This window comes from Zonotrichia albicollis, chromosome 15, assembly GCF_047830755.1.
Source record: "Zonotrichia albicollis isolate bZonAlb1 chromosome 15, bZonAlb1.hap1, whole genome shotgun sequence".
Lineage (NCBI taxonomy): Eukaryota > Metazoa > Chordata > Aves > Passeriformes > Passerellidae > Zonotrichia > Zonotrichia albicollis.
This window is the reverse complement of record NC_133833.1, coordinates 4,962,961-4,989,894: the sequence shown is the minus strand read 5'-3', so window position 1 is coordinate 4,989,894 and position 26,934 is coordinate 4,962,961. Positions and strand designations below refer to the sequence as shown.

The following is a 26,934-nucleotide window of genomic DNA, read 5'->3' as shown; positions in this document are numbered from 1 at the left end:
GCTTCCCGCATGGATCGGTGTGTTGCCCTCGTTGGGAAAATGTATCCGGTAATGCAAACTTTCAAAGAAAAGTAAGGGGTTTTCAATGAGAGGCTCGTTACGCCGTGTTTTGGAGAATTTCTCAGGGTTGTTGGTGATGCACTTCGTTTTCTGGTGGTCTTGAGGAGTAGCTGATGTAGAAGATGCCTTTTGGTCTGCAGTGTTAAGTGTTTGTTGAAGTGTCTATGCTTTAGTGTTTGTGAATTTCGTGTATAATATGTAATGGGAAAAGAAAAAAGTCTGGTATAAATATAGATCAGACTATGAAAGGGTATAAGACTATGGAGCTAAGTGCTTCCTGTTAAGTCAACTTTTAAACGGCTTCTCCCTGGGCAGTAATTCACATTTTTCAAGGGGAGAAAGGATGGGTGCAATTGAATTGTTCAAATTAAGTCAAAATGAATTGCTTAATATTCAGAGGAGTTGATGAATGAGCCATTAAATCAACACTTGCATAGCGTTTCATTGAAAAGAAAAATGAACAACTCTCCATTGTGTGCTGGGCAGAATAGGTCAGCCAGTGACGTTGCTACATCAGTGTGCTGAACTGAGTCCTCCTCCTGCTAACAGATGTGTTTGCTGGGTGACATTCCTTGGGCATGGGAACGAGCTCCTGTGCCCCGTGTGATGAGGATTAGCATCTGCTGTAAATGACTGTAATCGTCCCAGCCTCATCTCGAAGGAGAGAAATCTTGGTTAGGTTTCATTTGGCATAAATTAACATAATTTTATTGACTCCTCGTGTTGATGTATTTCTGTTGAGAATCCACTCCTGTATTTCAAGCTATGTTTTTGTATGGTTCCTCCCCCAAGGAAAGGCTATATTTTTGAATGCTAGTTTGAGGAAGAAATTATACTGATAAATGGAAAAATAAGGGTCATTATTTTGAAACAAGATTCCTTGTAGTAAAAGCTGTTTTCAGAGCATCACCTCTCAGCAATACAGAGGGTGAGCCTTGCTTCCAAACCCTTTGATTAGCGTAGGCACAACTGTTGCAATAATCTTCTTGCCACAGAAAAATTACCTTTGTCTTTGTCCCTTGTAGTCCTTGAAATCCTTGTGTTGGAATGCACTGTGGATGTTGACTGTATCCTTGTTGTGCCTTCTGGAAACTTCCAACACTTTGAGGAGTCATGGATAGTACGCCCCTGATGTTTTTCAGTTGCACCTCTTTGCTTTGTAGGTAGCTTGGAATAGCTAATTTTGCTGAAAGCTTTTAAAACTGAAGTGACAGCTCTTCTGATTTGTGCATGTAAACTGAGTATTGCAAGGGGGAAATTGTGGAGGTGGGTTTTATTGTTTGTGGTGGTTTTTTTTGTTTGTTTTTTTTTTGTTTTTTTTAAGGCTCAGAGAAACAGATTATCCAGGCTCCAGGTAGGAGGATTGTAAATTGACTTGGGACTTGAGAAAGCTGCCTTGCCTACAGGTCAGTTTGACCAAGAGAGAGAGCTGGTGTGCAGCCCTTCACAGGCAGGGGCATTTATTCAGGCTTATAATTACACAGAAGTGTGTTATGTAATGTGGTCTGCTGCTGTTTATTTTGGGTGGTGTATGGACCCAGCAGTCCTGCACAGATCTTTGGGTGATGGGTTATTAGCAGGAGTTGCTTGGATGTTTGGGGAGGTTTTGTGAGGAAGCAGATGGACAATTGTGTGTTTTCCTCATGGGAGAGGAGGTTCTGGATCTGGAAATGCCTTTAGGTAGTGCCTGATGGTGGTGTGCATTTCTCAGATGTTTTGTTATTCTTAGAGGCCAGGGTAGCTGCAGGTATTTTTGTGCACCAACAGTGTCTGGTTTAGAGTAGTTTTTATTTGCTTCTAATCGTCCTTAGAAATAAAAGAAGTAAAAATATTTTTTCTGAAAACCTATTGTGCCTTGTGACGATATCCTGCTGTTTCTGTTTCTTTGCTTACTATTCTTCTCTGAAATCATAATGCATTTCTTTAGTTCTTTTGATAAAGACTTTAACTCAAGCTTACTGGAAAATAGTCGCTCTATACTGAGAGAGTTCTGGCATCTTATTGACTTATTTTGGGAATACTGGAGAAAAATATACAAGATTCACTTTCATTGATTAAATCCTCCAGGGCAATCTTCTAACACTGCAGTTCTCTGGGTGAAAAATTAACTTTCTTCATTGTCTGCTCCTGCTTTTATTTCGTTTGTGTGAGTCCCAGGCTCTCGTATCAGTTTACATCAAGTTCCTTAGGTGTGCTTGGAGTGGAAAGTGTTTCAGTGTGAAAGCTCACACACATTGTCACTGTCTGAGCCCATTTGTCTCTGGCCACCACCAGATCCCTCCATCCTGTTAGCCCTACAACAGTCCCAGAGGATTTTGCACCAGCCCATGGTTCTTTCCCCCTGTGAAATGTTTCCTGAGTGATTGTAAAAATAAATAAATATTAACAGCTACCTCGGTGCTTTTCCAGAGGTTTGGGCAAGGTAGCACTTTAGGTGCAGCTTAATGACAAACGTTGATTTATGAGGTAACTGAAAATGTTTGTATTTGTTGGATGTGGAGTGAAAGCATAGGAGTTTTCTGCATTTCATCTGCAGCTTTTCCAGCACAATGTACAGCTAACAGCTTGTCTCTCATTGATTTTAGTAACAGATTTCTGCTGAATATGCCTGGAGTAGTTTGAAGACAAACTAACTTTTGGGGGGGCAGTAGGTTACTCAACACCATAAAGAACTTTGCAATGTCTGCTTAGATAACCTTGAAAACTCTAAGGTTTCAGCTACTCTTTACATTCTCCCCCTGCCTGGGTTTAGGATGAATCCTATGGGAAGGCTGCTGTGTTTTTCTTTTTAGGGGGAAATGTTTAAAAGAAGCAAAAGTATGCTCTCCCCCACCCCTGATCAAGGGCTGCTGTGACTCCTGCTCCTGTGTGTTTTCCCTGTGAATTCTTTGCCTTCTTCCTCTCTCCCTCCATCAGCTGCTCTCATAACAAGTCACGTCAGGTGAGCTGTATCTGACTTGTTTGGAAACAGTTCAAAAGGATCCCATTGACATTACCAGGCAATGGGTCACGCTTGAAATCTTGCCATCCTGGTGTTAAGCCTTTTCTTTTTTTCTTTTCTTCACTTGCACCTTGATTTCTGACATATTTTTAGCTGCTGTGAATTTGGATAGAGCTAGTGAACAGGGATTTGGTATTGGGTTGTTTTTCTTTTTTTGTCTTTGAGAAATAGGGGATTTTATTTTTCACTAAAGATGGAGCCCTAGGGTGATTTGATTATCTGTTTTTCTGCTTAGCAAGGAAGGATGGTGGTTCCTCATGGAGGTGAAAACTTTTTAAAATCTCAGGATTGCCACTCAGTTTAATGCTAGAATCTGATATGGATATTGGAGCTCTGCTATTTTTATTTTTTGAATTAATAATACTTTTAAGATTGTGGTGCTGCACAGAAAACTCCATGAATCTAATGCATTGCAGAGTGGTAAGCTTGGTAGTTTTTTGGTGATTGAAATATGCCTATTATTGCCCCTCTTGGTGCCATAGGGTTTGTCAGGTTGGGTGCTGGAGAATTACCAGGAGTGCAGAAGAGCAGTGCTGGGCCACATCCAGGGATGTGCTGCCCACTGTTGGGATGAGCCAAGATTTGCTGTGACCTCCCCAGGAGATGAAATGCTGCTGTAGTGGCTTCACCTGCTCCTTGCAGGGAAGCCATGTGAGCAGTTAGTCTGTCTCATTTCTTCTTTGGCAGTGTGGCAGCAAGGGGAAATGATTTAATTAAAAGCTCCCTGCCTTCTCCAGGGGATTCCCTGGTGGGTCACCAGCTGAGGTTCTGGTTTCTGCCCATCAGCAGAAGCTTTCACCAGCCTGGCTCAGTTCACATCTCTGTGGGCAAGGAGGGAGCAGGAGACTGAGCACATCTCTCTGCCCATTTCTTGCTTTTTTTTTCCTTCTGTGAGCCTGAGAAATAAAGTTTGTTCCTGTGTAATCCTGACACGACTGAAGAACCTCTTGCTGCAGGCGGCTCTGTCACTCTCTGTAGTGCTTGGATTGCTCAGCAGAGGGAGAAGAGACCATAATGCTGAAGGCACCCAGAAACAGCCAGAGCCATTTCTCTGACAGACAGCAGGGAGAAGAGTCCCAAATCTTCCCTCCCTGCTTGATTTTTTTTTCTGTCTTCTCTTCTTGTTTTGAAGCTCGGAGCTAAGCTGTGATTTTTCACCTCTTAATCAAAAGTAGCTGCCTCAATGTATAGGTTAATGGACTATTTCAGATGGCAGAGTGGGTGACTGTGATAGAAAAGATGAGTCCAAATCCAAGAAGCAGCATGCTTGAAAAAAAATCTCATCCATCCAAGCACTTCCTAAATATCCAGGAGCTTTCCTAAATACTTACGAAGAAATGTTGGAATTGACCTTTAGTGACTGAAGCTTTACAACGCATCCAGAGATAAACAAACCAAAACCAAACCCTTTGAATTAGTTGCAATTCAAGCAGCCAGTAAAGCCCATGACTCATCTCCAGGTCAGATTTTTAACTGTCATGAATCAGTGCAGCTCCATTACTTTCCCAGGCACTGTGCCAGTGCTGCCACTGGCTGGAGGGCTGGCCTGCTATTTTTGGGGGGGGTATGAAGTTTGAACAGAAGATTGTGAGATTATGACAAAGTTGTGGAGTTTTGTTTGGGGTTTTTGTATGTTTGTTTGGGGTTTCTGTATGTTTGTTTGGGGTTATGTATGTTTGAGGTTTTGTAATGTGTTTGAGGTTTTGTATGTTTGTTTGGGTTTTTGTTTGTTTGGTTTTTTTGTGGATGGGAAAGATACTTGTTTAAAGAACAAAACCTGTCCTCGGGCTAATCGACAGCATTGCTCAGCAGAGATTTGCTCCCCTGCAGCATATTGTGAGGAGATCCAGGAGAATTAGACATTTGTTTTTTTGTCAGAGATGTCGGTTTAATGTGATAAGAAAACAGCTGCCAGATAAAAGCAGGATGCTAAACATGAAATGGAACAAAACCAATGGGAAGTTGGTTTTGATTGAAACCAACTTGATTTGATTGAACAAATCAGTGTTGTGGAGACCTGGCTCATTCCCTGTTGAGGGTGATGTGGTCAGCTTTGGGGCTGTGCTCTTCAGTGTTAGTGCTCCTGCAGTGCTGAAATTAATGAGGTGCCATTTGCTGAGGGCTTGAGGAGCTGGAGCAGATGAAGCTGTGGGCCCTGGTAGAGGCAGGAGCAGCCTCCAAACTTTCCCCTGCACAATCAAAGGGCATGACCTGACTGCACTGGCCACTTCCTAAATAAATGTGTTCTCTTAAAGCATGAGCCAGGAGCCCACAGGGGGTGAGGATCAGGGTCTTAACTCTCTTTAGACAGGGAAATGTGCCTAGTAGGCAGATGTGGAATGTGCTGTTAGGAATCCAGAAGGAGCACTGTTGAGAGGTGCTGGTCGCCCAGGGAAAAGCAATTGATGAAGGCTTTTCCATCCTCTGCACTGGAAATCCAACCAAGGCCAACTCTGGGTTCACTCTCCGTGTTCTTCCCTTCCCTCAAAACCAGCTATGAAGAAAGGTCTGTGCTCCATCCCCGATTCCAGCCCTACCTGCATGGCTCTGCTCAGGGCAGGCAGAGGGTGACCAGGTGGAGCTGATGCTGTTTAACAGCCCAAGAAACAGCTCTCTCCACAGGAGAGTTTGTCTCTGCTGGATAATGAGCTCTGCTGAGTTGGGACTGAGTTGGTGCAGCAGGGATCAGAGGGAAGCAGAAATGAGGATGCAGCACTGGGCACCTCCTCCAGCCTCTTCTCTCCATAGCAAACAGCTAATTAACTGGGAGCTGCTGGGCTGCTGCTGGCCTGGCTTCCTGGGGAAGGATCTTGTGCAGTTTGTCTTGCTCCAGTAAGTTTCTGGTCTTTCAAAACTGTACATTGCAGCAACACCTCAGTTTTTATTCTGACTTTTGGGCTTTTGCAAGTGTGACATCTGATAGTGGAGCTGGGCAGTGAAGCTTCAGCTGAAGGGAGAGTTGGTCAGGTACAGAATGCATAGCCATGGGTTGGGGTTTGAGAGCCTTTCCATGATGTACAAAATAACCTGCCAATGTCTCTGTTTATATTTGAAGTATAAAATCCTTTATGCAGAAACCATAAACGTTTTTTGGGTGGCAGCGTGGGCAGTCTCGCTCCTCTTGCAACTTATTTTATGGCTATAAATGTGATGTAAGTGGATTTTCTGCCTTGTACTATCTGTCTGAAGGAGGATAAAATTCACTGTTGTTACTGTCATGCTCAGGTAAAACAGTAACCCTGAATTTTAGCGGTTTTACCTTCTGAAGTTCACAGATACTTCAAAATTTTATTTTTAAGTATACATGACTTCTTGAAGAAGCGAAGCCAAAATATTCTTTAAATCAAGAATTTACCTTACTTAACCTGACTGCACTACAGAAGAATCATAGCCCTCACAGGGTACAGCTCAGTTTTCTGCTTACATGTTGCCCTGAAGAGCTGAATTATTTTGCAGGTTTTTTTTCACAGAGCTTGCACTAGTGGTTTGCAGGAAATCATTAGCTGTATTACTGTTTCAGTAGGGACACTGGGAAATCCACTTTTATCTGTTCCTGCTTACCAGAGTGCTGCAGAAGGCTTGCCTTGCATGTACTGAAGCATGATTAATTTGGGGGGGTAATGATGAAACTGCAGTGCTTTGATAGGTTGATTATTTTATGCTCTGCCAGAAATGGATACTTAAAAGAAGATAGATCTGAACAAGATATTCAAGAGCCAGTTACTGGTTTGAGTTAGCTAACAGGGAATAGGCCAATCCTACTGCCACTGGTGTCAGTGAAAATACTGAGAGTGAAGTCAGGCATGCAATAATTAATTACCTACAGATGATGATTTTTGAAGTAGTGAATAAAAGATTTGAAGTGTTGGTTGAATTGTCTGAAAACTAAATCTGTTAGATATTTTTCCTCTTTGTTTTCTCATATTTTCTTTGTTCCCCCTCTTTCTGTCTGGCTTCTGCTGAAGAATAGGTGCTTCTGAATTCCACGTCCCAGGCTGAGGGATCTGGCAGATGTGGGCCTTATGCAGGCTGATGTTGTACACCATTGCATGTTTAATTTCTCTATTTGAAAGTAATCTTGAGGGTGGGTATTTTATTGGTTTAGGGAAAAAGCACCTGCACACTGATTCCTGAGTGTTACAGTAATGAAGTTTTCTGGAAACAGGTATTTCCTGAAAGAGCTTTGTGAAGTCAGAGGTGAATGACTTTAAGTATCATGTTTAACAGTTGTCTTATTACTGGCATGGAGGACATTATAGTTATTAGCATTGAGTCAGATATTGAAAAATGGTGCACTTAAATGTCTCCGTTGTTCTTCTTTTCATCAGCCCTGTTATGAACTGCCTTCACTGAAAGGTTGGAAGGGGATAGTGCCTGTGAGGCTGAACTGGTGTTTGTGGGAATAGCTGAATCTTGTGAAAAATAATACAAAGCATGGAAGTTTTGTAAACAGCAGAATTGTTTCTTAGATGATTTTGTGAATTAGTAGTTTCTATGTTGGAATTTTCTCAGCATCAGAATGTTCAGCGAGCCAGGATTTCTGTCATTCTGTTTTTGGCTCATAGAGAGGAAGAGGCATTAAGAGGTATGAGGATATTAAAGATCTAAGTCAAAAATGATTTCTGCAAATTTTACATCCTGGGCATTGGTGGTTACTCATGAACATGGTGTGAAAAGTTATGGTGGGGGTGGAAATTATGCTTTTAGGGTAGGGTCAAGGTATGAATGTGTTGCTGATGGAACAGAGCAGCTGCCTCATGTGGCTGGCTCCATCCTTGCCTATTGTTTGTTCAGGAAAATAAGATTTGATTTTCATGTGGGAAAAGGCAGTTTTATCATTAATGGCACAAAACCCCTTGGTCTTCATGTGCTAAGCAAGAATGTTCTTACAGGGATCAAAATACTTCTTTTTTGGCACTTCATTTTTTTTTTCCTTCATTTATGGGAAGCTTCTGATCTGCTTTAATTTGGCTTTTCATCTAGTTTGGACCTGAATCTTTGGGTTACAACACCATAAATTGTCTAATGGATCTGGGGTGCTCCAACCCAACCTGAACCTATTATCTGGTATTTTAGGTGTTCAGTGCTGTGCTTATGTATACTCTTTATACACAAAAGTTGTTTTTTGCCTCAGCTTGTGAAAGCAAAAACCAGAATGTGCAGCTTTTCATATGGAAATAGAAAATACAGTGTTCAGCTATCTTGAGCCTGCCCTTTTTGGGATAGGAGATTGCTCTGGAGGGTGTTTTTTCTTCTCTAACTTATGAAGCAATTTGAGTCTAATCTACTCCATAATTTCAAGCCTTGTATGATATTTCCCATTTGTTACTCTAATAAGACCAAAGGCAAAATTTTATAGCACATTGTGAGCTGAATGGTCAACGTCTTATTAAATGTCTTTGCTTCCAGGGCAGGTGGAAATGAGAGAAGTCTCTTGCAGATCACAGCCCAATTAATACAATTTATCTAAACATGCCCTGGCTTATCCTGCTAACACTTCACAGGGAAGTAGAAATTGTGCTCTCTGTGTGTTCTGCCTCACAGGAAAATAAGAGCAGTGCAGGTGGTCAGACTAAAGGCTCATGTAGCCCAGCATGCTGTGTGTGGTATGGATCACACCTGGGTGGGTTGGCTCTTCTTCAGGCTGTAGAGTCCCAATATACTCCTGCTTCTGTTTCATTCTTAGCAAAGTGAAGCTTTTCACTGTTCAGAAGTAATTTTGGTCTTCTGATCCATCACATCATATGATGTCTTTATATGTTTTCTTTTAAAGATGACATAAGCAGAAATAGATGAGTTTTTAAAATGCAGATAAATCATGAGTATTTGACATGGTATTTTGTATTTCAGCCTTGATACTTTTCTCTAGAAGTTCCAAAATTATTTGCTTATTATTTTTGAGTTGCTGCTGAGCTGATGTTTCCAGAAAGTTGTCTGTAGTGACTACATCTCTTTTCTGCATTAGAACAGCTAATTCAGAGTCTGTCAGTCTGTGTGGACAGTAATACTCCTTTATTTCAATGCAATATTTTGCATTTATTAACATTTAATTTATGCTGTCATTTTGCTCTCCAATCCCAGTGTCCTGAGACTCTTCTGCAGCTTTCACGTCAGTTGCAATTTTACCTACTCCTAATTGTTCTGTCTTTTCAGCAAAGCTTGGCATTTCATTGCCTCCCTGTCCCTTTCTCAGACCAGTAGCAGGTATTTGAACCAGTACAGGTCTTAGCAGAGATGATGAGGTGATGTGTTATTTCCTTATTTCCAAATAATGTATTATTTCCTTTTTTTTCCCCTTCCAGTTGATGATCCATAAGATGCCCTTGTTTTCTCCCCCACCATAGCCTACCTTTTTAAAGAATCTTTTCTTAAGATTCCTTGAGACTGTTTGCTGAAGGATTTGGGAAAAGCTCTGTGTACTCCATCAGCCACCTGCATGTCCCTGCAGACCATGTCCCTTGTTAACTCCTTCAGGGAATTCTGACAGATTGTTGTGCATGATTGCTCTCTGCAAAATATCTGGCTCTTTCCAGGTATATCATGCACCCACTTGTTCAGTTCTTTATTATATTTTCTATCGACTCTTCTTGAATTGAAGATAAACTCAGTGGTCTGTATCTTTGAACATTTGGCTTTTTAATGAAATGTTCAACTGTGGGAAGACATCGAAGTGGAGTATGTTTTTTGTGTGAGATTTTGTGAGTATTATATTTTTTGTGAGGTTTTGTCCCTCTATGTACTGTAAGGTTACAGCTTTGTTCAGAGCTTTGGGATCAGGATCAGAAATCATGGAAACAAGGCATGGGCATCACTGCCACATCCCCACAGTGTTATCATGTTACACTGTGTGACACTGCCACATTTCACCATGGAAATTTTCAAAGCGGCGCCCTGGGGTTTACAAGATCGACTTTATCAATGCTAATAAGCTTTAATCTATTTATTGCAAGGAATAAATCAAACACTAGAACTAATGTGGACTGAAACCAAATGTTGTATTACAGTTTTAAGCCTTTCTTGTATATACAATTATCAAGACACAGGGCTGTGTGCCCACAAAAGGAACTTTAATTTCACATTTTAAAGGTTCCAGAAATAAATTTACAAGTTGGAAAGATACTTTTGTTTTACTCTCTGTTCATTTCTCTACAAAACCCTAACAGAATGCCATTACTGCAGGCTTCTGACGCCAGCATTTGTCACTAGCCTTGGATTGTGACTCTGTTTTATAGAAAATTTAATGCTAGAAGCTTATCTATATTCTCAGCAGGAGAATCTGCAATATATATATGAAGTCTTGTAATGAAAAGCCGTAGGAGAAAGCTGCAGCCCTTGTAAACAGCCACCTCAAGAAGGGCTGGCTGGCATTGCAGGATCTATTTTGGTTTGTATTTTTGATTTGCACTGTGGGTCTCTCCTGAAGCACCAGGTTGTGGTGGGTACCTGTGACCCTGTGCCAGGGCTGAGGGAGCTGCCAGCCCTCTCCGCTGTGGCAGGAGAAAGCATTTACTCACTAAACTGTCTTCATCTTCATCAAAGGCTGGGGAAATCCATGGGTTACAGGCCTGTCAGGTGTAGATCAGCACGGTCTCCAGATTTTGTCTCATCAAGAATCTTCTCTCTGGTCCTCTATAGTGACCTTGCACTTAAAATGGTCATTTGTTGTAGATGAATGTGCTGCCTCTTAAAGAAAAATCCTGGGCTACCTGTTTTGTGATGCTCCTGTAATAGCCTCAAAATCTTGTGATAAAATTGAAACAGCCAGTCAGTGGAGGACCTGGACATAAAATTCAATGATGTTTCCACTTAATTTTGTTGTTCTGCCTTCCGTTCTGTCTGGGATTTGTTGTGCTTCACTTGCAGTTAAAAGTGAAAAGCTTTTGTCGTTCATGAAGCAGCTGGGTTCTCAGTCCTGAGCCATTTTAGGGTTGTGGCACCCAAAAAAGAATAAAATTTCCACAGTTCCAGTCATTTGGTCCTGAGAAGGCAGAGCCCTGAGTGTGACAGTAGCTCCGCGTGTTCTTTGGCTCTTGGTGGCAGGAGTCATTTCCAAGTGCAGACTGCATTCTGCCCTTGTGCTGTGTCCCCAGAACTGAGGGATGTGGCTCTGGCCACGTTGCTGTGCCAGGTCACTGCTGGTGCAGCTCAGGCAGCCCAGTGACATTGCTCCTTGTGTCTTGCAGCACCTGAAATTCAAGCCTGGGTTTATTCCAAATGAGTGGAAGCTCCATGGGGCCCCTTTCCAATCACACAGGCTCTAATCTGGTGCCAGCAGAAGATCTTCATATTTTCCTCCACGCCCTGCTCCTATGACATTGCTTGAGCAAAATCATGTTTTCTTTTCTGTTTTTTCTCAGCACCTTCGAGGGAGTCATGGGTTTGTTTTAAGATGACTCCCAAAGACAGAGAAATGGAAGGAAAGTCAACAGAGCCAATTGTGGATCACAAGAAGCTCAGCTGAGCTCAGGTTACAGATGAACCTGCAATTGTCAGTACACTATTTTTTGCCTCCAGCCAGCCAGTGTTGGTCTGCTCCATTTAATTTCAGAGCTAACTTCTTGTCCCAGTGCCATACTTTATGATCCCCCATACATGTGACCACTGATTTAGTTGTCCCTTTGCACAAAGAGTGAAAATACCACGGGCAGGTAGAAATAAGGCCTGAAGTGTGACTCATTCTTGAGTGAAGTGAGTTAGAAGCACATTTCAGAGGAACAGGAGAAGACAGCTCACCTGCTTCTGAGAAGGCCTGGAGCTGCATGGGAGCTGATAGGAAATTCCTGCTGCTCCACTCGTGGGGATGGAGAGAGCCCACTTTGGTTAGCAGGGTTATTTGTGCACACAGCTCATGGTGCTCGAGCCCTGCTGGTGCTGCAGTGACTTGGAAGGGTGACAGGTCCCAGAACATTGGCACCTGTATGTCAATAAACCCTCCAGCTTTCCTTCCTCAGAATTGTGATGTCTTACAGAAAAATTAAAATGCTTCATTGGGGAGAAACCACGGAACTAATTTTGATCATTGCAATGCCTTGATTTCCCACTTCGGAGTGTGCAGGGCTGATGGCCACATGGGTGTGAGCAGTTTCTTGTTCCAGGCTGCCCTGCCCAGTTGTTGGCAGGGCTGGGCAGTGCCCTGGCATCTGCTTTGGCATGTGTATGGGATGTAAGCTGCTTTTTAAAGGTGCTGCATGAATATTCACTGTGTGTCAGGTGCTGGAAGGCGCCTTCGATCACATCTGATCTTGCTGGGTTTCATTGCTCTTGTATAAATAAAAAATCGTTGCCTCAGGTTTTTTACACAGCAGGGCTGATATTGGCAGTGGAACCTTGTTAAAATGAAGGAGTGTCTGTCTCATTACAGATAATGTGAGCCCAACCTGCATTTTCTGCCTTGTGACAATGTACTGTACCAGATGAAAGTTCAGTGAGAGTTATGTGCAAGTTCAGAACTTTATTACTGTTTCTCAAGAAACTGAGAGTGTTTGTTAGTTGGGGAGAGGTGAGAATTTGATATTTGCTTTCTTTTTAATTGTGCAGTAATATAAGAGTTGTTGCAAAGGATAGACATGCCAAGGAATTACAAAATCTGATTGATGACTGTTTTTTACAATGTGATTTGTATTGATGTTCTCCTTAAAACAAGCTCTCTGGTTTTGCTTGTATGCATCCTGTCAGCATGAAGTTTGCTTTGTTCATGTTTATAGCAAATATGTATCTTTGTATTATTTTTAGAGGCTGAAAGATGAAGTATATGACTATAGTGTGCTGCAGGTGGTAAATGTGTAACTTATGCTTGTGGATGGTTCCCAGAGTATTGTGTACTTTTGTAACACACCAAAAATGAGACAAAACTCTTGAGATTGCTGTCACTACAATTAAGCAAGAATTAAAAGCAGTATTAGGTGTCCAAATGCCTCTAGCATTTACTGAAAGCAGCATGGCCAATAGCTGTCGACACATGCAAGTTCGGATATCTAATTTGGGAGCCTCAAGGCCACATACAGTCACCAGAGCTGCCACAGGGTGATTCAAAGCTCTGAATTTAGAGCCTGATTCTCTCCTCTTGACTATGTGAGGAATTGAGTTTCTTGACTTCATGTTTAAATTAGCTGCCTAGATTGAATTGATTCTCCACCTCTCCTCTCTGCTTGCCTTTTGCTGTTTCCTGATTCCTTTCTCTTGTTTTTATATTTTTCTTTTTGAAAATTATCTAGTAAGTGATAATGGATATGGATAGTGGATTCAAGTGATGGAAAATATACCTAAGGAAACTGAGATTGGAAGCACTTTCCTCTCTCTTGAAAAATTGCATTTTGTCTCCATTTTGAGCCTTGGTAGGTCTGGCTTTGCTTTTTCACACACTGGAGCTCTGCTAGATGAGGGAGCCCTGTCACAGGAGATGAACTTTCCATGTGCAGGAATTACCTAGCTGTAATTAGGTTCCTTCACCTTTTCACTCATAAATTAAATATCCTTACTTCCTTTATTCTCAGGCATTTCATTCTGATTAATAACCAAGTATGGTGGTACTATTAAGCTGCTGCAGCCTCAGTGTATTTTTATAAGCATCGTGCCAGCACTCTGCACTAGTGGTGTGTGCAGATAATGTGGGAGAGATGGGGAAACTTTGGGTGTGGGGACACTGCAGAGCTCCATGCAGTGTTATGGTTTGAGAGGGGTTGGGGTCAGTGGACATCCGTGTGAGTGTGCATTGAAGAGAAGTCCCCAGTGCAGTGGGGTCAGTGATTGCAAGAAGCCCCAAAACAGAGCACTTGCCACAGGGAAAGCAGCTGAAGGGAGGAAGGATGGGTATCTGTCACAGGAGTTTCCTCTTACTTTTTGTCTTTGTCTTGCTGGTGGCATTGACACACTTCTAGAGAGAAGAAAGATATGGGTTGGGTTTGTTTTTCTTTTTTTCTTTTTTTTTTTTTCTTTTTTTTTTTTTCTTTTTTTTTTTCTTTCTTTTTTTGTCCTTCCACAAAAACCAGGATTGCTTTTGCTGTTTATAACTGAGATTTAGTAATGCTGTTGTTTCTGGCTTGCCAGCTGGAGAGACCCAGAAGGGAGTAGCTCCTCTGCCCCAGCCTACCTCTGCAGCCTGGGCAGGAACACATTTCTGATTATCCCATTCTCAGTAGCAGCTGAGCTTTTCTTCTGTTTTCAAAGACAAGAGTTCCTTTTCTGTCACACTCATTTATTTTGAGTTGAGATAGTGAAATCCCAATCTTCTTTTGTGTTTGCATCGGCCTGGATGACAGAGCCGTCATGTTCAGGGGAAGGAGGCTCAGATAAAGCAGCTCTGGGTTCCTGTGCCTGAATTTCCCCCTGCACAGGGCTCTGTCCTCTGCAGTGGGGACACAAGTGTGTAAGGAGGCAAAATCAAGATTCCTGAGCAGGCTGCAAACTGAGCAAGCCATTTCTCAGTTTCCTGCCTTTCTTTTCCCTCCCCAAGGGGTACAAAGGTATGGAACAAGCCATGTGAAAGCTTATGTGCATTTCCAATAAAACCAGATAAAAACAGAAGTGAAAGTTAAAATGAAGTTTTGTAGCAAAGCTGAGAGAATAACAGCACTGTCATTAGGATCACAGAAAAGTCAGGACACCAAAAATTTTAGAATATCAAATAAATAGAAGTTATGCAGAAGGTGACCAGTCCATCCTCTGGTTCACTTTCTGTTTGCATCCTGGCTCAAGCAATTTTCAGGAATTGATTTTTTCTATTTGCATGGGTTTGAATTTTAACTGATTTAGGCTAGAAATAACTGTGCATTCCTTTCAAGAAGTTTTTTGCTAAGCATGCCTGGTGTTTAGTGAATAATAATGATCAATAACAGAAAATTAAATCCAAGAGTTGTCTGTTCCTTTGTCTAATTAACCCTGAGAATTATCTCCCTGTGTTCCAGCCCTCTCAAGCAGGATGAGTGAGGTGCACAGGTAGCTTTAGTAATAACATGGCACAAGCAGCTTAGGACATGTTTTGATGGCTCTTTAGTATTTTAGATCAGTAATACTTTTTTGGCAGCATCGAATGTTGGGAATGCATAATCTCTCTGAGCAGCCAATTAAAATGACTTGCATGGCAAGTTCCTTTCCTTTTTCCTCTTGTGTGTGGCTGTACCCTTCCCATCAAAGAAGTTGTATCTTAATTGGCAATCCCCCTGCATCTGCTCACTCTGTCACCCCCCACAGAGAGGCACGGTGCTTAATTAAAAGGAGTTTGTGTTTGTTTATCCCTGGAATTTCACTCGTGCTTTTGTAGAGGTTTCAAAGGTAGATGCGTTTATAGAGACCTTGCTAAGTAATTAATCCTGTAATGTTATTACTTAAAAAAAAAAGGAAAAAAAGGAACAAAAAATGCTGAGTTCACAGGAGATGGGAAGAAGTCCCAAAGTTCCCAAACTTGGTATGGGTGTTGGAAGGGGACCCACCAGAGGAGCCAGTCCTCTTGTGAGGGTGATGTAACCTCCATGAAATATGGTGGGTGTGCTGCGTCATTTCTCCAGTGTGCTTCTTGTGAAGGAGTGGCTGTTTCTGGAAGTGCCAAGGTAAATCTACCATCAGAGAAACTTTAACTTGTGGCTATCCCAATGAGCTTTTTCCATGGAGGAATGTGGTATAATAATGAAAAATACTGAAATCAGCAACTCATGTCTGCTAAACCTATGGTTTTATAACTGTCTCAGGCCCTTTGGAGTTATGTCTGATATTTAACTCTCTGAATTACTTGCAGAGGACTGCATACTTTTGTCATCAAGGTTTTTGTTGAAATCACCGCTGAAGTGCAGTGGGATCCCCTGAGAGAAATGTGAAGTTCTTCACTTGGCTTCAGATACCAGTGGTCTGGAAAATACTGCTTTTCATTTTAAGAGAAAATGAGCTGGATGAGGTTCTTGGGAGCAGCATTTTCCCAATGCCATGGCATTTTGGCCACCTCATGTCCTTCCTCTTGTTCTGCCCAAGGGAAGGCACATTGCCAGGGATCCCTTGGCTGGACTTTGGAGAGCAGAGTCATCCTGCCAGGCTCTTGCTAGGTCTGGGATGACCTTGGGCTGGGAAAGCTGCTCTGTACCCACCTCTTGCCCGTTTCTTCTCATGGCTGAGCTTCTGCCATGCCAGACATTCTGTGGCTTCAGCCCTCTGTGAAGCTGAGGGGTCTTTGTATTTCACACCACTTGGGTTTAGAAAAGATGCTTAAAATCAGAGGATAAAATATATAATCATTCTGAATTGGGTTTCTTCCCCCTCTGTCTCTTCCCCCTGCCAGCTGCTTGTTTGCCAAGGCTGAAATAAAGGCAGTGGTGGCACAGTTGTGACTGGTGGCAGTGGCACATACATATTTCATAGGCTCCTAAGGGACAGTGTTGGAGTTTATCTTGCATGAAACAATGCTGACATCTCATGATTGGAACCAGGCTACATAGATGGGCAAGGAGTAGCTTTGCATAACTGTGACTGCTCTGGCATGGTTTGAAATGTGTGCAGAGTTGGAAATGCCATTTGAATAGAAAGCTGCTGAGTGTTTGGGATTGACTCAGTGATGTCCTTTCACAGTGACTTGCAGGGCGTTTGGCACAAAGCTGTGCTTTAGTCCCTTCTAGACTGGCACTGTTGGACCATGAGCATAGCACACTCAAGGGGACAACAACAAAAATAAATAGTGAAATTGAATTTATGCTGGTGGTATGGGCCAGAAATAAAGCTGCTGGATAGATCAGTGAGAGGTGTAGTACTTACTCTGCCTCCACTGGTTCATTAAATAAAATGAATCTAGGCAAAAAAGGTCACTCTCTTGCTTTCCTTAAAGTTCAGAGTGATCTTGCTAAAGTGGGCCTGCATTGAGCTCTCTGGTGTGTGGTAGGAGCAGGGATTGGAGCATGAAGTAGAAAGTATTTAGATATGATGTACTGTAAGCTGTGTTTCTGCTCCCCTGAGCCAGAGAATTTAACTGCATGTCTAATGTGGTTAGTGCAGAGGCAAATCAGTCCCTTGCTGTGCTCACTTGGGTGGGGAAGGAGGAAGTCAAAAAACATGAATTGCCTGAAATTTTGGTTGTATTTTCAGTTTTGTTTGTTTGATTCCTAGGAAGTGGAGGGAGTGAGTGTAAAGAGAAGCTCTTCTGGAGTGGAAGTGCTATAAAAGGAATAGGAAACCATTGAACAAATGGATTTTCTGTTTGCTTTATGCACTCTGCTTTTCAGTTCCATTAGGACACATTAGACTCATGAAGGTGACCAGCGAAATTGTCTTTACAAAGATTTCTGCAAGGAGATAAAAATAAATAAGTTAGCAAAGAGTGACTGGAAAGACCTTCCCAATTACCAGTTCTTCAACCTCCTTCCTTAATTTTCTTGTGAGCTAATATGATAGGAGGAGGAGGAACACACCTTCATCAGAATGCTGCACGGGAGAACAGGGTTGCTATTAAAAGCCCAATAATGACTTGTATCGGTTTATGCAGATTTGCTCTGCTGGGTTACTCTGTGCCTGGCTCTTGGCAGAGCACAGATAACATTTAAATCAGGCAGTAAGTGTAATTAAGTACTACCCTTCAGCGCATCTCTCCTTTTAAGACATTTTTATACACCGTGATTTAGAATATGACAATTGGGTGAGATTAAAGCAGCAAATTGTGCCTATAAAACAAGCCCTGAGAATAGCAAGGGACTGTAAAATTTTATAAAGGGGAATACAGCACATGCCTCCAATCCGATAAAACTTTTGTGAGCTGGGAGATTAACTGTGAAATACAAATAAGATGATACAGTATGCATAGCATTGAGATAGTAAATTACTTGTTATTGTAACAACTTATTCCTTCTACCCTGAAGAATTTCTTACTTAACTTTTCCAGAAAATCTCACCGTGTGAAAGATTCATTAACTCCTGGAGGTGTGGAGGGAAGGTAGGCAGTCAGGCAGCAGTGGTGTCCCTGTGGGGACAGCAGTGGTGTAAATGTAGTGTGAAAGATCATCTGTGCTGAAACACATGCAGTCAAGCTTGTGATTGGTTTCTTCCTCAGCATCAGTGGACTTGTATTTGCAAAGTGAAAAAAAAATCCTTCCCTTATTTCAAGTCCTTAATAAGACCCATTGGAAGTTTTTCTTGGGGAACAAAAATGTTGCTTTATGTGAGAAGTCTAAAATGTTGTTTTCTATGCCTTGACTGTGTTGGGCTGATTTGGTTCTGCTGCACTGACTGCATCTGAGCACCTTCATCAGCTTCACTGGGCACACCTGAAAAAAAAGGCTGTGAGCCTTTAGGAGCTTCTTATTTAATTTGTAACTCTCCCGCCTAGTGTGCCACAAGTCATCTCAACACATCACACCGAGGTTGTCACTGATAGCAGGGAAAGGCAGTGACTCCTGTGATATCACTGGTCCCAGAGGCTTCTGCTATTCATCAGCTGTTGTGTTATGGCATTGTCCTTCACAGGCTTATTGATCTCACATTTTCTCCCTTTCTTTTCTGTTCACTCTAATCCTCCCTCATTCAGTCTTGCAATGCTTTTTTTAGATTTTTTAAATTGATGTCTTAATTACCCTCAATTGATAACTTCATTGTCCTTTATTAAGAGCCATGGAGCCTGAGGATACTCAGCTTAAATGTCTGGTGGAAGGCATGCAGAACCCAAAAGCCTGCTCATTTCTTCCCATCTGTATTAGCTGTACACAAAAGTTGTGTTGCATTGAGCCCATTGCATGTCAGTCACGTTAAAAGGAAGATTGTGCATGTGGAACAGGGAGGAGGATGATGGCTGCATTTCTTACTGTCTGATATTCTCTGACCACCTTTGTTCTGCATAAAAGAACCCAAACAACTTTATGACACTTAGTTTTAATGATGTATTATGTAAGGAAATAGTAAAACTGGAAGGAGAGGTGTGAATTATTCTGGAGGAGAGTATTACATTTCAGTAATAGGACAGTTGGGTTTTAAAGGCTGAGCATCACTGCATTATGAACAAAATATAAGGCCAGGCCCTGAACAAATAGCAGAGTGAGGAAGGAAATGGAGAAGAAATAAGTAGGAGCCTGATGAAAATGCAGCTGTGTGGGCAGTCAAGCATTTTGGGGGCACATGTCATGCTCAGCCCTTGTTTTGATTGGGGGGATGTTTATATGTGTGTTGCTTTTATGCTTGACTTCCTTTTGACTTTCTGATTTATTATTCAGTACCACATTTATGTTTGAGATTGTTTTGATATTGTTAGGGAGATGTCAATACTTCTGAATCAACGTTAAAAACATTCTGGTTTATAGAAATGTTGACCTTTTCTTCTTGCTTGGTTTGAAAAGTCAGTTCAAAATGGCAAGGTTTTGTGCAGAATGGAAATTCCCTTTTCCAGGAAGCAGGTGTGAAGCAGGTGCAGCCAAAACAGGTGCTCTTGTGCCACCACTGGTCCCATCTTTCATCCTGTCCTGTTTTCCTGGGGAGGACAGGACTTTGCTTCTCAGTATCCTATTGCTGCTGGATGTCCAGGAAGGTCCTGGGTGAGTTCAAAATCAAATCACACCATCAGTGTCTTGCTGAATCAAACCAGAGCAGTTAAAACATTTCAAAACATCTGTAGGAAGTCATTAGCATAGAAAAGACTTGTGCAAGTGGAAGTCCCAAATGTTCCGGGCGTTGTTCTGACAGGCTGTCCCGGTGGGACCCCTGCCCCACGGCTGCTGCAGGCAGAGCCCCAGGAGCCCAGCCTGGCTCTCAGCTCACACTGGGCTGGTCCTCCTTGGCCTCCTAACTTGCCCAGCAGCTGAGTTCCAGCTCACTGAGTTGCTGTTCAGGGGAAGATTTTCCCCATGTGATGACGTTGATACCAATTTTTGCCCATCCCGGTGTCCACGCTTCTTCATTTTTTGTTTGAGTGATGTGAACCCCCAGTTTTTCATTAGATTTATTCCAATTGAAGCTTTTAGTAGTAATGAACTGGTCTTTGGGATTTTGCCTCTACTGTTTATATATTTTGCTGCCTATGGTCTGTACCAGACAGTTAGCCAGCCCATAGTGAACTTCAGAGTGACCTGGAGCACAGCTGAAACTGCAAGCTGACTTGACTGGGACCAGAATACTTTAGTATTTAATTTATATCTTTATTTTTACCCATATAATATATAATAATATATCTTTATTTTTATTTTTGCTGATACCTCTTGTTGCTTAATCTACCTTTCAGAAGCATCAGCTTAAGTTTTTGTCTTAAAACAAAGTGGTATGGGTGGTATTGGCTCTGAGCTGCTGCTTAAATGCTTAGGGAATAAGCACAGAAACTAGTGGAATATTTGTTCTATTTGGCATGCAAAGGGCTTCATCTCAAAATTTGATCTATAAGCTGTATTTGACTTATCTGTGTACTTTAGTATTAAAACTTGTTTTCTTATTTGAATAGGTTTATGATTGGTCTATTGGGATGGCCGTGCTTGTTGATTAAAAACCAAAAAAAGCAAAATAATGTATTTTCTTCTCAAAGTAATGCTTGTCATTTTCAAGGTTTACAGTTAAAGCTCCTGGAAGTGAGCAAAATGGGCAGAGGTTAACTAAAGTGAATTGCTCTGCTTTAACTTCAGGGAAAATGTGCTGCAGTAGGAATGCCAGTATTCCACCTCAGGTGGGGATTTGTAGGTCCAACCCTATTGGCATTAATGGGAGCTAAGCCAGCAAATCCTCTGCTCGTAGATGGGGAAAATGGGGCTATTAATTGAAAATGCTGCTCAGCAATGAAAATGGTTGTTTTCAGCTTTCCTGAGCAAGCATGTGAGCACTTCTGTGTTTGGGAATACTTTTTAATACTACTCAGCTGTGTTGGTGCTCTGACTGTGACTCCTGTTTGGGCTGTAGAGTTAAATTAAATGAGTTTGGGATGTCCTGTGTCACCTGGGCCATATGAGGAGATACCAAATTAATATCCTGTGCTGCATCAAAGGAGCTTCTGACTTGTGAGTGATGGACAGACTGAAACTCCTCAGTACTGATGTGTGGAACTGCACTCCAGAACCTTTCCTGCTGCCCTGAAGCCATCCACTCTCAAAGTATTTCATAGCTTCTTGAAGCAGTTGTGTTGCTTGAATAGACACTTGAGAAGTGATGGTTCTGAAAAATGTCAAATTGTCTCACATGGTTGTTCCTTTACATATAACAGTGATTTGTCAGGGATTCTTGCTTAATTAAGGACTTAATTAACTTAGATCTAGCATAACTATTATATTATTTTAAAAATTTAAGAGGATTAAGACTGAAAATACGATGGCTCAGGTGTTCTTTGGCTGAAAAGCCAACAGCTAATGTGATTTGTCGTTGTGAGCTGCACTTGTCTCATACAAATTATTTTTGGTCTTTCATTCTCTGTAACACTGTGGGTTTTGGCAGGATTTTGTCCTTTGAGATATTTCTGCATTAAATAATGTATTCCATTAAAAGTTTGGTAGTTTTTTAGCTTGGTTAATAGTTGATTTGTGGTTTAGGTAAGAGGTAAATACAGGAAGTATATATGAGGCATGGTATAAAGTCAGAACTTTAGGAAAAAGTTACTCTATTTTCAGATCAATGCTTGAAAGCTTCTGCATTAGACCTTTGTGCCCCTCCCCAGTCCAGAAAAAAACATTCCATGTTTGTGAGTTTTTTGTTTTGTTTTTTCTGAGTAATTCTCTTTACTGCCTGCGTTTCAGTGATAAAACCTATATTCAGTGCTAGGTTGTGAGTCCCTTGAAGTCACCTATAAATAATTTCACTTAAATATCTGTTTTATTACTTCCTGGTCGTGCTAAGACTGAATTCTGTAATCATATAAAAACATATTATGATTTATATAAGGAAGAGCAGTGGCAACAAGTGGGCTGCTGGATCTACTCTTCAGGGCTTGATGATGCTGTAAGGAACTGGTTCAGAGAAGCACAAATGAATATGATATTTACATCCTTAACAGTTTGCTTTTCTTTCTTATTAAACAAGGGAAGTCAAATGTTAGTTGAAGTATTATGATATTATCATGTATTACCTACCTAGCCTGCAAATTATAGTGATGATGTTGTTCTCTATCCTCTTTTGAAGAAGCTGTGTTTGGAAATTCAAGTCATTAAAAGCTCAGAAAGTAATTCAACAACCCAGACAACTGTTTGGCACACTTGGGTTTCCTAGATTTTATTAATACTGGTTGTTACCTGTCGTTTCAAGGCAAAATTATATTTATCTTGGAATTTCTGATTAACAAATCCTGAACTAACTTCGCAGTGCTGGGTTAATGGTTGGACTAGATAATCTTAAGGATCTTTTGCCACCTAAAGGATTCTATATTTGTTTCAAATGAGACTCTCTTGAAACGTTTTTCCTGTGAGGAAGGCAAACAACAGTAGGTCTGGAGAAGCATCTGGCCTGCTATCTCATGTGCTGTTTTTCTGAAAAAAAAAAAAATAATAATCCTTGTAATGTTCACGCAAAAGCATCAGCATCTTGTACCTCTTTTCATCTGAACACATTTATGCAGCCATGTCTGGGCAATGAGACTTGTGTGGAAAGGAGAAGAAATAAATGTATATCTCTGAGAAGCTTTGAAGTGTGAGAGGATGGAAGAAGCACTAGGTGTATTGGGAACAAGAAGATGCGGTGGAAGCTCATTTTGGAATTTACATCAGTGCTATCACACTTGCAAAAAGCAATTCCTTCTTGTGCTGTGTGCTTGCTCCTCGGGCTGTGCCTCTCTGCAGAGGCATCTGGCAGAGTGAGCAATGTCTGGGTGTCTGTGCGGGTTCTGCTGTGCCACAGCGAGCGAGCCACTAGCACAGGACCAATATTGAGAGCCTCAGCAATATGGATGGCTCAGATGGATCCCCTGCCTGGAGAAGTCTGAGAGAGGAGTGCAGCAGGTTATCTGTTTTGTCTCCAAGCCGTACTTATTTCCTGTAGGGAAGTGTATTTCATAATCTTCAGCTGAACCATGAAGTAAAACTGCTCCTGAAGTTGTTTCAAAATAAATAGCTGTTTATTGTCATCATCACTGCACTAGGGCTGAGTGGTCAACATTTCTGGGAAGCAATGTTTGGTTAAAAAAACTCTCTCCTTGAATGTGTTGAAGACTAAGAGTCAGACTAGCAAAAGCCTTAGCATGTCTGTGCTCAATACCAAACAGATCAAACTATTCCTTCTTCTGTTTATCAGTGAACTTGTATTGCTACAAATTAAACCAGTTGTTCTTGTCTAATCATTGGTGCACACGGGGACCAGCTGCGCTTCCTCCTCATCTTAATCACTTTACACACTTGATGGTGGTTCCTTCATGCTTTCCTGCGTTTCTCTTTTCTGTACTGCTTGTTTAGTTGTTTTATTTAACATGAACATTCCATTTAGCAAGTTGGTGTGTTTGGAGTGCCTTCTACTGTGTTTCTGTGGTTTGACCCCATCTGTTTAATGAGAACTACATGAAACTGAACACTCTGTGCTACCCAAAGTTGCCTCAGTGCTTAGGAGATGAAACATGGCTTAGATGACTCCTATGTAGTGTTTGTGGTAGTAGCACTTAAAAACAAACTGTGATCCTGAGCACTGCTGAGGATTTGAGCTGTAGGAGTCCAAAGGCACAATATCCAGGCAGGAGAGGATCTTCAGAAACTTACATCTCAGGTGGGAAGTTGGGTATGTCTTTTAAATCCAAGCACCCATATATTTTACACCAGACAGACCAGAAAAAGTCACTGGGCATTTCTGCTGTTGGGTTTATCATTTCTGTTGAAGACAGGACACAGTGTTCTAAAACACATCCACCGTCTGCTTAAACCAATGCCATGAAGAAATATGTCCAAAAGGAGCATTTAAAAAAAAGGGAAGGGGAAGACATTCCCATCCTTGCAATTATTCATTGCCTGTCTGTACCCTGTGGGGAGGCTCAGGACAACTGGCAGTGTGTTAGCAACTACACTGATCATAAACTGAAGAGAAATGGACATTCTTGAGCCAAGAGAGCATAACTGCAAGTATGTTTATTTTTGGAGGGATCATAATGCCAACTGGCAGAGCAAACTTGGCTAGGTGAAGGGTCTGGTGCAGCTGCAATAAAACACAAGGATACTGAATTTAGCCAAGGAGCAACAGGAATTATCACCAGTATTGTTGCTGGGGAGTACAGATGCAGTCTGGCATTTTATCAGCATAATCTTAGTTTCAATTTAATGAATAAAATTTAATATAGGGAGTTTCAAATAGCTGGTGCTGGATTTATACCCAGAGTGCAGGTACATTTAATTTCAGTAAGTACATTGTGCTCCTCCTCATTGTTTGTGTAATTTGTATGTTAACTGTTGTTTATCCATAAGGGTCTGGTCTTTCAGAGAATTTCTCTGGGAAAAATTATATGTTATGATACTTTCTTCCTGTGTAAGACTCTCCTCAGATGAAAACATGGGTTAATTTTTGAACTCCTGGTGAAATATCTGGATTTGTCAGATGGGCAGAATTTGTGCAGTAGCTCATATCAAAGACCGGAGTAATTGTAAATTTTTATTCTTATATTTTGTCAATAATTTGGGTTTGACTGTGCTTAATGCAGATGTGCCCAGTGCCAAGTAAAGTCAGGATGGTGACGAGCTGGCAGTGCTCTGTGCCAGGCAGGTGATCAGCCATGGCACGACCCAGTGCCCGTGGGGGATTTGCCATCTCTGGTGCTCAGGGTGTTCTGTGCAGGCTGGTTTAGGGGTGCATGTCTGGATTAACGGGAAGGCACTCGTGATGCACATATCACAAGCTGAAAACTTGGCTCTGAGCTGCTGCTTGAATCTATTTCCAAATTCACAGTGGTTCTGCAGAGCTCTGAGTCTCACTGGTTTCCCTGGGTGCAGAATTTTGGGTGAGCTCGCTCCCTGAGTCAGAGCTGAGCAGATTGCCTGAGGATGAGACACCTGGCTGGATCTCCTCCAGAGCAAGAGGGCTGAATCCTGGCAAAGTTTCCCAGGGAAGAGTGTTCAGGGAGTTTGCTGCAGTTCTGACCCATCCTTAAAAAGGAGAGTCAGAAATAGAGGGAGTCTGCTCACACACACTGGAATCCCAAGTAGAACAGCTGCTCTCTCCTAAAGAAAGGAGAATTGCAGGCCCTGAAGGCAGAGTGGCAGTCTTTAGGAAGGATAACCAGCTTTTGTGTTAGCCATCATCAGCCCAGAGGGGAACAGTTTTTGCAGTTCACCTCCACTTCAGCCACTAGGTATCAATGTATGGATTTAATTGTAGTTCAGTTGATGAGAACATTAACTGAAGAGCCTGTAGGTACAGCTCACACATCTCAGGTTGAAAGAGCGCGTTTTGTAAAATTCCCACCTAGCCAGGTTCCTACGTGGTAAGTTCTATAAAAATATTTTTAGACTCTTAAAGACTTCACAGTCCCCTTCATATGTGAGAAAACTTCTTTAAGCAGACCATTTTCCTAATGATGGCTACTCTATGGCACTCTGCTTTCAGTTCTAAATGGCTCAAAAATGTGTTTTAACTGTATTTCATATGTTTTAAATTCATTATTGATACCTTTGAGCATTTTGGAAAAAGACTTTCTCTATAGTGCAGATGGGGAAGAGAAGAAAAATGCCTAATAATGAAGCATTCCTGTGAACCCAGTGACAGTATGTGGTGCCTGGTTTTGACCTCTTCTAACCCACATCCCTTTGCTTTTATCTTTCTTTTAGATTCTCCACTTTTCTTCAGTAAAGCTCATCACAGGAAGAGCTTTGGAGGAAATCTCTTTTGTAATGCATATCTTTGAGTGGAGGGCTGGGAGGGAAGTGGTGTGGGATGTGTGCCACAGTGGAAGATCAGGCTGGGTTTATACCAAGCTTGCAGTCCTTTTTAACCCTGTGATTACTGAGTTTCAGAACTCAGTGTGTGTGGGCATCATCCTTGCATTTAATGTCTCAGCCTGTGAGGAGTTGGAAATTATATGTATTGCTAATTGTACTTATTTATGATTGTATGGTAGAGTACTTTTCCTAGTGCATTTACTGCGCTTTCTGTCGTACTGCCATCCATGACAATGATTTTTGTTTCCTTGTGCCAGTTCTTGTCCTGGCACACTCAGAGATGCTTGCTGCCCTTACAATGTCTGCGGGGGAGTTTGTGGAGAAGAGGCCTTGCCCAGAGCTGGTTATTGGCAAAGCCAAACCCCTTCCATTAGAGAATGAATTGTGCTGGTAACTGTAGGAACACAGGAAAACATCATGACGAGAGGAGTACACAGAGAGCAAAGCTCCCTACTGAGTTACGCCCTGCATTCCCATGAGATGTGTTGCATGCACAGTTATCCTTCATCTGATGGCTCCACTGACAGTGTGCTGTGTTTTCAGCTTGCTGAAGATGCTGCTGCATCTCCCAGAGTCCCAGTCAGTGCTCAGGGCTCAGTGCAGGAGGGAAGGAGGGAGGTCTGGTGCAGATTCAGGTCCTCACATAGATCCCAGCCCGAGGGGATCCCTCCTGCACCCTGTGTTCCACCAAGGCCTTTTTGTTAGTGCTGCACTTTCATTCCCTGCCTTTTGGCATGCTTAAATCAAATTAAAGGCAAGAGCAGAGTTCCAGCAGACTTCTGGTTTAGGTCTGGTCCTTTATCATTTACAGTCTAAAATGCCCTGTAGGAAACTAATGCTTTATGTAGACCAACTGCAGTCCCATTTGCTGCACAGATAATAATAAACCCTAAGATTAGTGAAGGTTCTTTTCTGAATTAAAATATCACTTTGGGGAAAAGCTGTCTTCACTTGCTGTTGTGCACAGTCAGTGTCTTTTCCAGCTTGGATTGCTGCCAGAGCTCTGGCTTAGGGCTTTCTCCTGACCCTTTACAGGTTCTTATTAGTGTTGCTTGGATTGTGCATGAAGAAACTGCAGACTGCTGTTTGTGGGGGGTGGGATTAATA

At 41.9% G+C, this 26,934-nt stretch overlaps 1 protein-coding gene across 5 annotated transcripts in view; it reads left to right on the top strand.

The window, feature by feature from the left end:
* The window catches only part of SGCD (sarcoglycan delta), a 309,019-nt gene that overhangs the window by 6,328 nt on the left and 275,757 nt on the right, over positions 1–26,934 (top strand). The gene's annotated exons all lie outside the window — the stretch shown is intronic.